The sequence below is a fragment of the Rhinatrema bivittatum genome, chromosome 2, assembly GCF_901001135.1.
Source record: "Rhinatrema bivittatum chromosome 2, aRhiBiv1.1, whole genome shotgun sequence".
Lineage (NCBI taxonomy): Eukaryota > Metazoa > Chordata > Amphibia > Gymnophiona > Rhinatrematidae > Rhinatrema > Rhinatrema bivittatum.
In genome coordinates, this window is record NC_042616.1 from 129,968,120 (window position 1) to 129,985,016 (window position 16,897).

Here is a 16,897-nt window from a genome sequence, read left to right on the forward strand (position 1 = left end):
ACTTCCCTCTTGGCCATGCAGCTCTGTTTAGTATCTCAAAGCCATGCTGTGCAGGCATTACCTGCAGTGCCTTTCCACTGCTGATTGTCTTCTTCTAGCACAGGAACACTGGGAGGATAACTTTCAAACAGTTGTGCATGTCTCCATATACGCATGTATATGGACATATGAAAAACTACCCCTGTATTTTATAACCTGCACATATCACATATGCGATATATCACATGCACTCTCTACCTAGCTGCTATCAAGCTAGGTCAAAAGTACAATTTACAAATCTCATCATTGGGTATCTGTCATCTCTCCAAATAACGTCAAATCCTCACTGATGTCCACTGTGCTGTTAATACCTCTGACTGTGCATGTAAAACTGCCCACCAAAACCTCACCCCGAGTTATTAGTTGCCCATCTTACACGGAGACTCTCTCTCCTTCTCCCTGTGATAAAATAGTATGCATTGCGGTATCTAGAAAATTACCCTTTTATCGCAGGTGCTATTCTTGCAAAATTTATATCAAAATGATGAATCTAGGCCTAAGGCAGACAGTAATCTCATGCCTTAACAAAATGCATGAGATTACTACCCTTAACCAATCAGCTCTGATGCTTTTGATGCAACTGCAACATCACTCTGCTTCGAAGGTGGGGGGTGGGAGCTGAAAGGAAAGAGGAATTTGGATTCAGAGACAACCAACACGAACCAGTGGCCAGTGGTTGGTGTTCCGCCTTCACGGAGGGCTGCCATCTCCAAAAAAAACAAAAACAAAAAACAAACAAACAAAGCAGGGGTGGGTAAGAGTATGGGGCAGGGGTGTGCCCTGCTTGTTGCGGCGGTTGCTACCCCTGATTGAGCTGGATGTTCACCGGGATGCGGATACGGCGCTGCTCTCTGCATGGTGGAGGGGTGGAAGGGAGTTGGGGCCGGAGGGTGCTGGAAGCCAATAGTGACGGGTGGGAGGGAGAAAAAGGGGGGGGGGGAATGGATAAACTGAGTGGCTTGCTGGGCAGACTGGATGGGCCGTTTGGTCTTCTTCTGCCGTCATTTCTATGTTTCTATGTTTCTATTACTTTTTTACAGTCTGGGGTACTGATTCTCAGACATTAAGGAAAAAACAGAGGACTGCTTTTATGGCCAAGTCCATAAGCAAGCACGTCAAGCAGCACTGACTGATACATGGAGGTAACCTGCATGGAATGGCAGATACTATGATAGGAAGCTTGCTTGGTAGACTGGATGGACCATTGGTTCTTTTTTGCCGTCATTTCTATGTTTCTATGTAGCAGTTTCTAGATTTATCTAGCTAATTGACTTACCATACCATAATACATGGTGTGAATGCAAATTTTTGGGAAGGGCAGGATCAGGGAAGAGTCTGGGCGGGATTTAGTTAAATGAAGGGTATTACCACACTGTGCAATAGCATAACCCATGCTATTTCACGGTTTTAACGCTGGAAATAACTACACCTTTTTTCCTGGTGTTAGGCTGTGTGATATGCTCGAAATTACATAATGCAACTTGTGATACATTTTTGGAATTGCACTTTTGCCCATTTCTGGGCTTGGGGAGGGAGAGGGGAGAGATGGAGTGGAGTGGAGAGAGAGAGTCCAACAAGCTAGGGTGAGAGAACATAGTAGAAATTTCATCTTTGTGAGACTTTCCTCACTCTAAATGACATCAAATCTTCACCAAGGTGTACTGTGCTGTTCGTACATCTCACTCTACATGCGAAACTGGCCCCTAAACTCGAAATCACCACCAACACCTCACTTCAACCTATTAGATGGCCATCCTATAGAGATATAAATACTTAACTACTATGAGGGCCTTGTAGATAGTCTCTCTCTCTCTCAGTTTACTGCACTATGCAATACTACCAATGTGAAGTGGCAATTCAAAGATTTCTATAAATATACTTCTCTGTTCAAACCTCTGGGCATTACAGTATCCCATTCAAAAATATATTTTTGTTCTTTCCTCACGAGTAATTTGCTTACATCCCCTCCCCTGATATTGAAGGGCAATTGCTCCACCAACACAAATCTCAAATCTTCCACTTTATGATCCATTTCCTGCCAATGTTGGACCAGGGGCGCTTCAACCCGGTTATACCTCATGCAACTCATGTGCTTCTGTATGTGGATTTTCAGTTTTCTGACCGTCTTACCAATGTATTTCAAACCACAAGGGCACCAAATCACAAGAGCACCAATCACAAGGGCACCAAAAAATATGTTTTGGAATGGGATACTGTAATGCCCAGAGGTTTGAACAGAGAGGTAGAATGGGGGGGGTGTTTAATTAGTTTCTCTGTCCATATTGAGAAAGTGGGGGCTTTAGTTTTTTCAATTTTAAGGTGAGAGAAAATTTATTCAGGGATCAGGAATTGAAGGGAATTTAGAAATGTCTGTTTTAGTGAATATGGTGAAAGAGGAGTCAACTTTGTGGTCCATTACATCAATAATATGAAGTATTTTGACAGTGGTTTACAACATGTCTCGATAGAGTGGGTAATTTAACAACGGGTTGATTTATTTATGTGGGTAAATTATAGAACAAAATACCTTCATTTAAGTCTATTGGTTTAGTATTTTATTGGTGAATGCGAGTGGAGTAGTTCTCAACCAGGTCGGGTTGGTTCCAGTGACAGGTAATGCGGACAAAAGTTTCGTATGAAAGGAGAGATTTATAAACTATTGGGAGATTCTATGAAGGGATGTGGTTCTTTGAACAATTTAGTGAGAATGTAAAAATGTATAAACTATTACATGGAAGTTTGTTTAAGAGATTTGCTGCGCATCGATGATGTCATAACGTGGGGCAGGGTGTGGTTTGTGGGGTTTTAAACCCAGGAGATTTGCGGTAGAGCTCACAGCTGCAAAAGGAAGTTTATTTTTCATGGTGATTGTGGGTAAGTTTGTTTGTGTGTGTGTGTGGGGGGGGTGGTTTATTTTAGCTGTATAACAGTATTGCTTTGAATAACATAGTAACATTATGATACTAACAATATGATATGCCGTGAGTAGGACTGTTTGATTTAAGATGTTTTTTTGTGAATGAATGTCAGAACACACATATAAAAATCTGCTAGTGCCAGAGAGCCAGTGTTAATCCGAAAGCTGAGCTCCGGGTCCAGGATTCAAGTTGAAAGAGTCCCCTGATGCAGGCGGCGGGACGGCCGCCGAAATGCCATGGCGTCGGGCATGTTGTAAAGAATACCCTTTTGGAGAACTGTAATATGTGACCATTAATGCAGCTTTCATATTTTTTGGAACTTTGAGTTATGTTATGAATTACATGACTTGGGAGATCGTGAGGTGTGACCATCGATGTGATTCACAAATTTGACAAAGAAGAGTGAAAGGATACACGGAAATTTGGGCAGTGTGTGCCGGACCATGTAACTGATTACATCAACTTCCGATGGAGGATATATTGGAGGAACTGTTCGAGTCCAAGAACGAGTGTGAAATTCACCACAGCTTTGTCTTAGTGGGAGCAGTTATTTGAAAAGCACAATATATTTGAGAGAGTTTTGTTCATAGAATGTATTTTTACAAGCGTTTTATGTGGGAGTGTGTGATTGGGATAGAGTTGTAAATGGGGTGTGATGTGAATGAGAAATGATGTAACACTTTTGATATGTATTGAATAAGGTGTCATAGAAAAGGGAAATAACGTGTATAGAATATATTTACATATATACACATATAAAAAATCTTTATTGAATGAATAAAAAATCAAGATTTGCATTAGAAAGATGTTTCATCACTTCTTGTTAATTAGTAAGCTGAGTTAAAAGAATATAAATTCACTAAAGACAGGCCATGTATATCTAAATATAGAACAGGTCCAGTGCGGTCTTGTTTGGTGTTGTATATTAATGCATTAGTAACAGTTTTTGATTAATCTAGCTAGTATAAACTGACCCAGTAGTATATCTTGAAAACTAAAGCCGATCAACAATTTTAAGCAACATTTTCATTTTCAGTTTCAGTGACCCAGATTTGGTAAAGTTTGACTACATTCATTTCAGAAGCAATTTGGCTATAGACCAGTGTTGTCTAACATGTGCATGTCAATGAAATTACCAGTTTTACCAATTAGTCTATCAGTTTGCCCAGTCCATCTGCAGGTCATTGAGACCCTCCTGGCTCTTCATTCAACTTCCCAGATTTCACCCAGAACCCTCATCCAGTGAGTATTTCACTTTTAAGACATTTACTATCACTTACTCTAGATATAAATATATGCGAGTAAGCTGCCAAATCTACATGCATAAATTACTTATAAAATAGCAATTTACTCAAATAACGCTGGCCTCACCCTGGATCACCCCTGGCATACCCCGTTTTACACAAGCAAATTTACTAATGGATCCTTACTTCCTCATGTCTTTTAAGGTTTATAAAATAGCAATATGCGAGTATATGCTACTTACGCATGTATATCCTGATATTTACGCATGCAACTTTTGAAAATTCACCTTTAAGAGTAACTGTTGTCACCATACACCTCACAGATACATAATGGATATAGTATATATGGCTAACAGAGGATACAGGATGCAGACGAAATGAAAGAGAATAAAGAGAGGTCATAGGAGAATGATGAGTGATCAGTAGCCATCCTTGGTATGATTGGGTAAAGGATGGGTAGAAAGAATAGAAAATAGGATGGGCTGGGTATAGAGGAAATAAAGGACAGATTGTATGAGAAAAGACAATTTTGGGCAATGGAAGAGTCAAAATTGAGATGAAGACAGGAAATAGGCTAAAAATTAAGCAGGGTTGAAAGAGACAAATGAATTGTGGGGATAAGGAATAAAGAGATGAGAAGAGAAGAGAGATATGTACTAGGGTTGAAGGATAGACAAGCCTTACTTTGTGAGACAGTAGAAATGACACAGACCAGAATGAGAGAAAGGAAAGCTAAACTTGAGAAATAAAAATGTGATTATAGAGTCGAGGAAGAGAGAAGAAACCAGCTTGCTTACCACTTGGTTCTAATTTGTCTTGTCATCCTCGCAAATAAGACAAAAATAAGCAAACATTACTCCTTTTCCAGCTATAGGCTTGTGCTATGAATCTCTGTTGAACAAGTCTAAGCTGCACAGTGTTGGAAGCTCTGAGTTGTTCTCATTGTACCTTGGGAGGTCAACTGGTACTGCATGAATAACAAAAGGTTGCCAGTTCCATGTTGCTCAAACTTTCTCAATCAATCAATTAAAACATTAAGGAATAATAGGCCATGAGGAGATGGAGAAATAGGGACAAAGAGTGAAACAGGAACAGGCTAGGTTGGTGAAGGGAGAAAGGTGGTGAAACAGATGGGGTGCAGAGACAAACGGGCCGATACAGTAAAAAACGCAGGAGAGCGGGCGAGCGTCCGCTCTCCCAGCACGCGCACAGGACACTCTCCTGTGCACGCGATACAGTAAAACAATTTATTTAAATTAGGCCCGGTGGTAAAAAGAGGCGCTAGGAACACTAGCGCATCCCTAGCACCTCTTTTTGGACAGGAGTGGCGGGTTTCACAGCCGACGCTCAATTTTGCCGGCATCAGTTCTCGAGCCCGCTGACAGCCACGGGTTCGGAAACCGGACACCGGCAAAATTGAGCGTCCGGTTTTCAACCCGCGAGCCACGGGCCTATTTCAATTTTTTTTTTTTTTTTTACTTTTTTAAACTTTCGGGACCTCCTACTTAATATCGCCATTGTATTAAGTCGGAGGGTGCACTGAAGAGAAGTTTTTACTGCTTTTCTGTGCACTTTCCCGGTGCCCGGAGAAATTAGCGCCTACCTTTGGGTAGGCGCTAATTTCTGAAAGTAAAATGTGCGGCGTGGCTGCACATTTTACTTACTGAATCGCGCGGGAATACCTAATAGGGCCATCAACATGCATTTGCATGTTGCGGGCGCTATTAGGTTCGGGGGGGGGGGGGGGGTTGGACGCGCATTTTGGACATGCTATTACCCCTTACTGAATAAGGGGTAAAGCTAGCACATCCAAATGCCGGCTAACAGTGCACACTGTACTGTATTGGCCTGAAAGAGAGGTGCACAGAGAAAAAGTGAATTAAAAAAAGAGTATCCTCAGAAACCCCTCCTTCTCCCAAACTCCCTGCATTTTATTTCCGGCCCTTTTTATTTACTAACTCCCCCACCTCACAAATACAAAATTATAGAGCCATGCTCCTATAGAATGAAATAGCACAAACACATCTCTGCAAATCAAAGAGATCTCAAGGCAATGAGTCTCCTGTATGAGCTTAAAGTCCATGAGACAAGGAGCAAATGTGGAATAATTCACTACTTACACAGGAGTAAAAGGGCAGATTCAACCTCTGGAAAAGACAAGTGCAAGACAATGACTACCCTTACACCATCATTTTGAGCTAGAGTTTAGGTGGTCTCCTCTTAGATCCAAAAATATTTTCTTTTTGGGAAAGGCTCAGACAGATTCAGCAAAGCTGTCTGATCCCACTGGAACCTTGTTCTATAGCTTGTTCAGGTTCATGAGCGCCTGTAGGGAAATGATATTGTTTTAATTAAAATATGTTTTGGAAGAATAAAAAAAAAATTTACACAAAAATGGCCTTTGATTTTTTTTATACATTTATAAGGCTCTGCATTCAAATATTCTTACCACACTTACAATAATAAAAATAGTGTTCTCAGTTTGTTAGCACTGGGCCTGCTAGAAAACTATTGTTATGCCTGTCGGTCGCAGACGGCTGCGACCGCAAGTGCTCACCTCCTAAAAGGCTCTCCTGCCCTCCCCGGGACTGCTCGCTGTACGGGCTTGCCTGCAACGCCGGGTTCCGTGGGACTCTCTTCGGCTGCATGGACGCCGCCGCTCCCTGCTCTGACACTGGGCCCTCCTAGGTACGCGTGCGTGTCACAGGCCCCGCCTATGAAGCCTCTTCGGCGGGAACCTCGGGGGCGTCCCGCATCTGATGACATCATCGGCCTTCTGTTTATAAGCACCGACGGCGCCCCCAGCAAAACGGACTTGGCAACAAGTTCCATCCTGCACTGAATTCTTGCGGATCCCTGAGAGGTCGCCTGCTGTCGTTCCTTGGACCCTGTCTGGCACCCACTCCTCGGGGGTCAATGTGCGCCTCATGGGGGGACTTGCTCCTCTGGCCTACCCTGCTCCTCGGGCTGGTTCTGTGGTTCTTGGGTCCAATCCCATCTTGGCTTCAGCTACAGTGTCTCTTCTGGATCATCGCAGTATCAGTGTATCTACGCTTGGCTTCCTCGCTCCCTGTACTGATAGCGCTGCCCGCTCCTCGGGCTGCGCCATTACTTCAGAGAACTACCCTATCCTGCCCCGCTCCTCGGATGTTCCGTGATCCAGCCTTGATGTCCTGTATCTCTGGCTCCTCATCGCCACGTTTCCTGGCATGTCATTGTCGTGGTCCATGACCAGCCCCACGGGTGGGCTGTGTAGGGCACCTCGTGGCACAAGGCCTGCCTTCTCGCCTGCAGCACAATCCTCTGGAGGATCATCCTTGCCTGAAGCCAAGTCCTGTCTTGGTCCTGTGTCCTGAATCCTTGCCTGAAGCCAAGTCTCGTCTTGGTCCTGTGCCCTGAATTGTCCTGGCCCTCGGATTTCGTGCGTTTGCTCTGTCCATGTCTAAGACTCTGTTTGAACCTGCTCCGCTCCAGCATGGTCCGTGACCAGCCACGGATGGGCTGTTAGGGCGCGCACTGGTGCAGGTCTCTGCTGAATCTTTGCTATGTTACGGCTTCAGTGTCCACATCTTCGTCTGGAATCTGCCCGGCATCCAGCATGGTCCGCAACCAGCCCCGTGGGAGGGCTGTGTAGGGCACACTGCGTCACAGCCTCAATCTAGTACTCTATCCTGAGTCCTCGTCTACAGTACCTTGATCTTGAATCTTTGTCTGCTCTGGCCTCCATCCAGCCTGCCACTAGGGGTGTGCATTCGTTTTCGCTGTATTGGAGATCCGCAACGTATATTGCACTATTCGTAGTATTCGTAGGGAAGCGAAACGTATCGCGATTCCCCATGAATACATGAATCTTCCCCGAATTATACGGCCACCTAAATAAAAATTTTAACATATCCCCCACCCTCCTGAACCCCCTCAAGACTTACCAAAACTCCCTGGTGGTCCAGCGGGGGGTCCAGGAACCATCCCCTGCACTCTCACCCTCGGTGCCGGTTTCATCATGGCGCCGATAGCCTTTGTCACAGGGGCTACTGGTGCCATTGGTCAGCCCCTGTCACATGGCCATCAGCGCCATCTTGTGCTCCTACCATGTGACAGGGGCTGACCAATGGCACCGGTAGCCCCTGTGACATAATATGGGCAAAGGCTATCTGCGCCATTTTGAGTACTGGCATCGGACGGCCGGAGTGCAGGAGGTCGCTCCGGGACCCCCGTTGGACCCCAGGGACTTTTGGCCAGCTTGGGGGGGCCTCCTGACCCCCACAAGACTTGCCAAAAGTCCAGCGGGGGTCCGGGAGCGACCTCCTGCACGCCGTCCGTCCGATGCCAGTACTCAAAATGGCGCCGATCGCCTTTGCTCTGACTATGTCACAGGGGCCGGCTGAATATGGACCTCCATGTTTTTATGTTCTAAACAGATTCATTCTACTCCTGGTTGCATCTCTAACATGCTTTATGACGATCCATTTATTACAAACCATGCCAGGGAGATTTTGTGTTCATTATGGCTCTTGGCTTATGTGTTCTTTTCTCAGATGCGCTTGCTCAGTTTAACAGAATTCTTTTTTGCTCAGTATTTCTCTTTACTTTTCTAAGCAAAATGGCAAATACAGAACCAGGTACTTGCTGGTAATACCATTCCTGTAAATATTTGCCCAAATACTTTGATGTCACTGCTAAGAAAAAAGTTCCGTGAATTACACATATGGAGGCCAATATACTAAAGTGTGCTAATGCTTTTACAAGCTTACAGGATGATGCCATAATCTGGGCATTATGAAACTGCGCTGGTTTTCAGCACACATTTTTAACGCTCTTATTCATTTTTTTTTTTTTTACTCCTGATACAGTAAGCTAATGATAAGCAAATGCATTGGGTGTTTAAAAAAAGCGTGTTTAGAGTAAAATGTGCATTTGGCACAGGTTCAATGCACATTTTAACTCAGGAAGGCAGGGTGGGGAGGGGGTTAGGCATCCCTGACAAACCAAAAATGACAGCAGCCACCGCTACATTGCTAAATAAATATTGCTTTATCTTGCTATTTGGCATCGGGAAGCCACTGCCAGATACATTGGTAGTTCAGGACTTATCCGGCTATCTGGCACGGTTCGCCATTACTTAACCAGATAAATACTCTGTTACCAGGTCTGGTGCAACCAGGTGTGCAAACTGTGCAATTGCACAGAGTGACATACCCGGGGAGGCGGCGTGCCGGCTGCTTGTTGGTGGCGGAGGATGGAGAGAGCGCCACCACCGGAAGAGGGTATGAACATGCTCATACCCTCTTCTGGTGGGGATGCTCTCTCTCCTTCTTCGGCCTCCGGAAGAGGAAAGTTCATATCCTCTTCTGGCGGCCGAAGAAACAGAGGGCTTCTCACGTTGCCATTGGGGGCGGAGGTGGGGGGGGGGGGGGGGCATGGCAGCGGAGGTGGGGATTCTATGCACAGGGCAGTGCAGAAGTTAGCGCCAGCCCTGCCTGTTACCCCCTGCCAGGTAGGTGGAAAAGTCAGTACTTATCCATGAACATTTTAATTAAACTTTTTTTTTTTCCCTCTTTGTTTAATGGGTTTAAGTGCCAGCGCAGTAGCACTGGAAACTTAACTCCAGTTGTGACCTGGAGTTAATTTTCTAGCGCTAAAAAAGGTGTGCTGGCCAGATGCAGTCTCTCTGCATCGGGGAATACTGCTTAATGCCCTCATTTGCACAGGATTTCCGTGCAAGGGTGCTAAGTCCTACTCCAGTTTAGAAACACATATTTTCTGCATACAAACAGGCGAATTTTAAAAGGTATGCACACACCAAAATTAGGAGGTACGCATGCGCACGTCCACCCAATTTTAAAAGGCACCCACATGTGCGCGCAAGTCCTGATGTGGGAATATCTCACTTCGAACCGAAAAAGGGGTATAGTGTGGACACGGTGTGGCAGTGCATAGGCGTTTTGGAGTTGGGCCAAGAGATGTGCGTGTAAGTAGGTACGCGTCTGGGTGTGCCCAGGTCTAGAGCCGCATAACTTTACTTCTGCTATTGAGGAGGTAACAAGTATAAATACAATTCTTTCCAGACAGCTCGGAGCTGTTTGAGAGATTTGGGTTTACTGGTGGGACGCAGGACCTATCTGTACACTGGGCAAACTGGTGGATAAACTGATGAAACTGGCCATGATGTGGATATGTACCTGTTATAAAATTTCCCAACTTATGCAGCTCAAGCTTGACTTGACACGGCTGAGCGCACCTACCATCCAAAATTGAAGACACACATATGTGCGCCGGGACTATTTTATTTTATTACATATTTATTTATTTACTTATTTGTTTATTTATGGGTTTTTTTATATACCGTGTTTAGTTTAAACAACCCTCACATCGGTTTACACACATACCATTAAAATTCATGAGGGCATATAAAACATATACCTCAAAACATACATGTAACAATCAAATAAGCAGTAGTTTGTCTAACATTATAAAATTATTATGACACATATCTGGGTGCGCGCTGATTCACGCATGTATTTGTGCTTCCACGTGCCCATTTGAAAGATACCGTCAAAACTCCTTGCTGCATCGGCAATATGTTTTGCAGACAGAAAATGCACCTTGAAATGCAGGCAGAAAGGTGTGTTCAGCTGAACGTGCCTTTCTGCATTGGCCTATTAATGTGTGTATTACTAGCGCTGTTAGCATTATATGCAATCTAGTTTTTGCACATTAACAGCACTTTTAATGCATTGCAATTAGCCCACAAGAGTTTTAACATAATAATCTATGCTAATGAGGTATGAGATGCAAAACTATGCAAAACAGCTCATTCCCTGTTAACACATAGAAAAATAAGGTTAAAACTTGCAGAAGTGAACACAGATCTGTTAATGTAAAAAAAAAACTATTCACGGTGTAGTTTTTGAGATAATGTAATGTATGTATCAATACTAACTTTAATATTAGGAAATGAATACAAAATTCAGTTGTATGCCGTGGGCCGTTATAACATAAGCTAGCTAATGTGCATTAACAGCCAATGTTGTTACACTTTAATATATTGGCATCCTGTGCACATTCAATCCAGCTTCATTCTTTTGGACTGAGAGCACAATGGTTTGACAAACTTAAGAGCCATAACTTAAAAGAAGGGAAAAAGTACAACAGTTTCTTGTTTAAGATGAATCTGCTTTGCCATATCTGAGTTTATCTACCATAGCAGGAAGCAGGAAGAAATATAAAGCAAAAAATATCCCCTTTGCATCCTTCTCCCAGCACTCAAATTCCTTGTTTCCTGGAAGTTTGGAAAGAAAAGCTCAGTAGTAAAACAGCTCTTGTAGAATCTCAGTTTAGCAATGGTGTTGAAGCTTGTAAAATTCATGCCTGCATTGTTCTTTTCTGCTAACATTTTTCGATACACGGAAAAGCAGTAAAATATTTACCTTGCTTGCTAACTGGAGCAATCACAATTTTTTTGTCCTGGATTAGACGGAAGAGAAGTTCGTCCGCTAAGGATTCTCTGAATCCAAAGTCTGCTGCAGCTTGCTAGCAGCTCCAGTTTTTGAGCTCTGAATGAAGGCTGTGTTATTTTAACTGCAGGATTCTGAATCACGGGGGAGGAGGGATGGATAAGGTACATTTGGAATCCAAGGCTCACATTTACCTTCAGGAAAAGGAGCAAACTCCCAGCCTGAAGTAAATAGAGAAAAAAAAAAAATCAACCCTGTAAGATATAAATTTCCACACTCTCCCCACCCCGACACTCCAAATCAATTACGTTTAAAGCTAACATGTTAAATAACTGGAACATTCCAGAGCAGAAAGATAACATAGTTTTGTGCTAAAAAGGCATGTGTGGAATTCTGAGCCAGATACTGATACAAATAAGGCGCTGTCTGCAACCAAGAACGTGAAAAGCCTACTGCACTCCATGCTGCACAGAAAATAACGGGCATCTGTGAAAAGTATCAGGGTCCTTTCAGAAGAAAGAAGCTTAAATCACTGTGAACAGCACAGGTTCCTGTGCTAAATTCAATGCTGCGTTGCTGCTTGCAGGAGGGGAGAAGACACCAAGGAGCAAGCTGCTGGGACCAGAGGACCAGGAGCTCCCAAACATGCCCCTCTCTCTCTGCAGCTGGAAGCTCTCACTTTTCCTCCAAACGCTGCGCCTAGCAGATGCTGGGGACTCTTGAATCCACCCCTCCCACTGCTGTCACCGCAGGGCCACTAGTAAAAGGCAGCCTGCCATGGGAGGGGAGAAGACGGCAAGGAGTAAGTTGGTGGGGCCATGCTCCTCACCTTGCGGATGCGAAGGCCTGGCTTGCCTCAGAAAGTGCTCCTAGGCAAGGCAATGCAAGGGGCCCCTGTCTGCTGGTGTAATCACAGGTCGCCCATAAAAGGCAGGACCCTTCTGGCAGGATGACTTTGCAGGGGCAACCCAAAGGGTTCCTTTTTGGGGAAACTAGTTAGGAAAGACTGAGGCTTGTCCTGTAGTTTGTTTCAGTGTCTTAGGATTTGTAGGTAGTATTTAGCTTTATCCATTGGCTGAGGGACGGGACTTGGTGGAGGGGTGGCTTATTATAAAGAGAGCCCCTGCATCAGCAGGCGGAATTTAACATCCCCCTCTATTTTTTTTTTTTGCTGATCAGGAGCCCTCTTTCCTTGTCTCTGTGCTGCCACTCTTTTCCCAGGCTAGCAATGGTGGACTCGACCTGGAAGTAGAGGTGGCTAATGGGGACGGCCTTCGTGGCTGGCTGACCAACTGAAAGCTTTTTAGCAGGAAAGGATAACACCAGCAGGTGCAGGGATTCTCTGGTTTTGGTGGCGCTGACAGTGCGGTGGCAGCCTTTCTTCTTCTGCTTCCTCTCTCTGCTCAGCTTGGGTGGTTTTTCTCTTTGGCTGTCTGCTTTGCCAGGCTCCCTTAGTGGTATTCTTCGGGTGATATAGGATTCGGGGGTCTAGCATGCAGTTTGGGGGGTTTTGTTCCAGGAGATGCTGTGAGGTGTAGGATGGTGGTACCCTGTCTGGTTTAGTGCCTTGACTTCCAGGGCTTTTTGTCTGGCTACTCTGGTGGAAAGAGCGTTTTGTTTTCTGCTGGCTCAGCTGAGGAGATTGGCCAAGGAAGTCCCGCTTCTAGCTGTATTTAGTTCTTATGGTGGGTGTTGGGTGTTAATAACAACATTTTATCACAAAATAATAATTAATAAATGAAAACTCTGAGGGAGTGGGGCTATTAATGTATAATTTCTGTCTTTGGAGATTTGGAAGTGATGGGGATTTTAGGAAAAGTAATTTACAATTGATTTTAATTTATTGGGGATGATATAAGACTGTCAGTGAATAATGAATTTAAATTAATTTTAAATCTATATGTTATTTAAGAATGATTAGAGATAGATGAGAACATTGTTCTATAGTCCAAGGAGATGGCTCCTAGAGACCCTCTGCTAAAGGGTCCAGATGTAGTAGTACTGCAGTTAAAAGTCCTCATAAAAAAGCCTGTTTGCTCCGTCGAGCAGGGTTTTTCTGATATGGTTCCTTCTGCTGGAGGAGTTCTAATAGATAGGCCTAGTACTTCTAAGGGCTGCAAGTTCTTCAGGTCGTCTTTCTTCACATCCTTTGTCACTCGACATTTCTGCTCAGAGATCTTCAGCCTCCAGGAGGAAAACCTCTTTTTACCAGTAGGAACATTGAGAGGAGATCATCTTGCTGGTGGCTGAAGAGGATCAGTAAGTATTGCTTTGGGAAATTTTAGGACTTAAAAAGTTTGCGGAGAGGTGAAGTAGTGGGCATATTCTTTAGTGTGTATGTGTGTCTGAGATAAAGAGCAAGCCAGAGGGCAGTAATTCTAGTGTCTGTCTGATGGTGCAGGGAAGAGGGATTCAGTTTTGTAAGGAATTAGGCAAACGTTTGGTCAAGAGGGAGTCTTTTTCCGAAATGACAAGCTCCACCTTAAGGAGAGTGGAACCAGGCTGCCGGCGCTAACTTTAAAAAAAAGGAGATAGAACAGCTTTTAAACTAGAACAAGGGGGAAAGCCGACAATCACTCAGCAGAGTGGAGGTATCTTCAGAGGATACTAATGAAACAGAGTTAGAGCATCCCAACAGAGAGGTTCCAATAAAAGCAAAATTAGTCCATGTGACTATAAGTAAAGAATTACCTTCGCTAAAGGATTACAAATTATCCTTATCAACTTAAAAGCAGGATGTTAATACTAACAAAAAACACACTTTGGAATCTATCTACCCCTTGGGATCCTGCCAGGTACTTGTGACCTGGATTGGCCATTGTTGGAAACAGGATACTGGGCTTGATGGACCCTTGGTCTGCCAGGATCCTTTCTCAGTCTCTGTCCTCCTCCACTGCAGGGGCTCGTGCGGTCGGCACGCGGTCGGCACAGCTCAGTCGGGGCAAGAGCCCGCTCACCCCTCCCTTCTGTGAGCCAGCAGTGAACAGTGAACCGGGAAATTAAGAGAAAAAAAGAGACAAGAGGACTCAGAAACCTGCAAAATAAAGAGAAGCAGCAGGACCACGTGGTGAGTAATACTGCTCCCACCCCCAACCCAGCCGTCTAGCCCAGCACTGTTTTCAGGCCCTTAAATTGCAGACACTCCCTGGGGCGTCGCGCACCAGGCGTCGCGCACCCGAAGGAGCGCAACCTAAGGGGCTTGCCCCTTAGTGCGCTCCTTGGAGCGTCCCAGAGCAAGAGCCATTACCCACCCTTATCCATCCATCCAGCGATCACACATCCACCCATCCAATCTCCAGCGGCACTCATCCAGCAGCACTCATCCAGTCTCCTGCAGCACTCATCCAGCAGCACTCATCCAGCAGCACTCATCCAGTCTCCTGCAGCACTCATCCAGCAGCACTCATCCAGTCTCCTGCAGCACTCATCCAGTCCCCAGAGGCACTCATCCAGCAGCACTCATCCAGTCTCCTGCAGCACTCATCCAGTCCCCAGAGGCACTCATCCAGCAGCACTCATCCAGTCTCCTGCAGCACTCATCCAGTCCCCAGAGGCACTCATCCAGCAGCACTCATCCAGTCTCCTGCAGCACTCATCCAGTCCCCAGCGGCACTCATCCAGCAGCACTCATCCAGTCTCCTGCAGCACTCATCCAGTCCCCAGAGGCACTCATCCAGCAGCACTCATCCAGTCTCCTGCAGCACTCATCCAGTCCCCAGAGGCACTCATCCAGCAGCACTCATCCAGTCTCCTGCAGCACTCATCCAGTCCCCAGAGGCACTCATCCAGCAGCACTCATCCAGTCTCCTGCAGCACTCATCCAGTCTCCTGCAGCACTCATCCAGCAGCACTCATCCAGTCTCCTGCAGCACTCATCCAGTCTCCAGAGGCACTCATCCAGTCCCCAGAGGCACTCATCCAGCAGCACTCATCCAGTCTCCTGCAGCACTCATCCAGTCTCCAGAGGCACTCATCCAGTCCCCAGAGGCACTCATCCAGCAGCACTCATCCAGTCTCCTGCAGCACTCATCCAGTCTCCAGAGGCACTCATCCAGCAGCACTCATCCAGTCTCCTGCAGCACTCATCCAGTCTCCAGAGGCACTCATCCAGCAGCACTCATCCAGTCTCCTGCAGCACTCATCCAGTCTCCAGAGGCACTCATCCAGCAGCACTCATCCAGTCTCCTGCAGCACTCATCCAGTCTCCAGAGGCACTCATCCAGCAGCACTCATCCAGTCTCCTGCAGCACTCATCCAGTCTCCAGAGGCACTCATCCAGCAGCACTCATCCAGTCTCCTGCAGCACTCATCCAGTCTCCAGAGGCACTCATCCAGCAGCACTCATCCAGTCTCCTGCAGCACTCATCCAGTCTCCAGAGGCACTCATCCAGTCTCCTGCAGCACTCATCCAGTCTCCTGCAGCACTCATCCAGTCTCCAGAGGCACTCATCCAGCAGCACGCATCCAGTCTCCTGCGGCACGCATCCAGTCTCCAGAGGCACGCATCCAATCTCTAGCAGCACTCATCCAGGCTACAGAAGCACACATCCAGTCTCTAGCAGCACATCCAAGCTCCGGTAGCACTCATCCAGCACCGATCCAACCTGAACAATAATGTACTACCGACCACGCACCTACAAATCACTCATCCCAATCATGATTTCCCCCACTACACAGTTACTAGGCCTCACCCTATTCACCATAATCCTATTCAACGCCCAATCTCTCACCAACAAAACTCTTATACTCAACGACATGCTGCAGGACACAACCCCAGACGTTTGCGCCATAACAGAAACATGGCTCAAATCCACGGACATCACACTCATTAACCAATTACCAACGCAGACTTACGATTTCTTCTCCATCCCAAGACAAAAAAAAAGAGGAGGGGGTATCTTCCTAGCTGCAAAAAAATCCTTAAGGTTCTCACACCACCCCATCAGTACAGTAACTAAACTAGAACTAGGATTGTTCAAATCAGAACAACTCCAAATCCTGCTAGTCTACGCCCCGCCAGGCTTACTAGAGTCAGACTCCTCTCCTATCATCGAAACCATAACTCTGCATCTCAATCTTGACTCCCCTGCTATAATCCTGGGTGACTTCAATTTACATGTTGACAAAGTTCCCCTCTCTACAAACTGTGAAGCCCTCCTCACCGCACTGTCAGCGATGGGATTCAGACAACAAATCAATAAACCCACCCACAAAGCAGGCCACACGCTCGATCTACTCTTTA

At 45.6% G+C, this 16,897-nt stretch overlaps 1 protein-coding gene across 4 annotated transcripts in view; it reads right to left on the reverse strand.

Moving 5' to 3' along the window:
- JCAD (junctional cadherin 5 associated) overlaps positions 1–11,847 on the reverse strand; it is a 178,966-nt gene extending 167,119 nt beyond the window's left edge. For 2 of the 4 annotated variants that reach the window (XM_029588620.1, XM_029588615.1), the window contains exons 1-2: positions 11,629–11,847; positions 6,322–6,527 (exon numbers count right to left, since the gene is read on the reverse strand). The gene's annotated coding sequence lies outside the window, so the exon portion shown is untranslated. The remainder of the gene's footprint in view (positions 1–6,321; positions 6,528–11,628) is intronic. The other 2 variants (XM_029588619.1, XM_029588618.1) reach the window with 1 other exon arrangement.
- Positions 11,848–16,897: the final 5,050 nt, after the last annotated feature.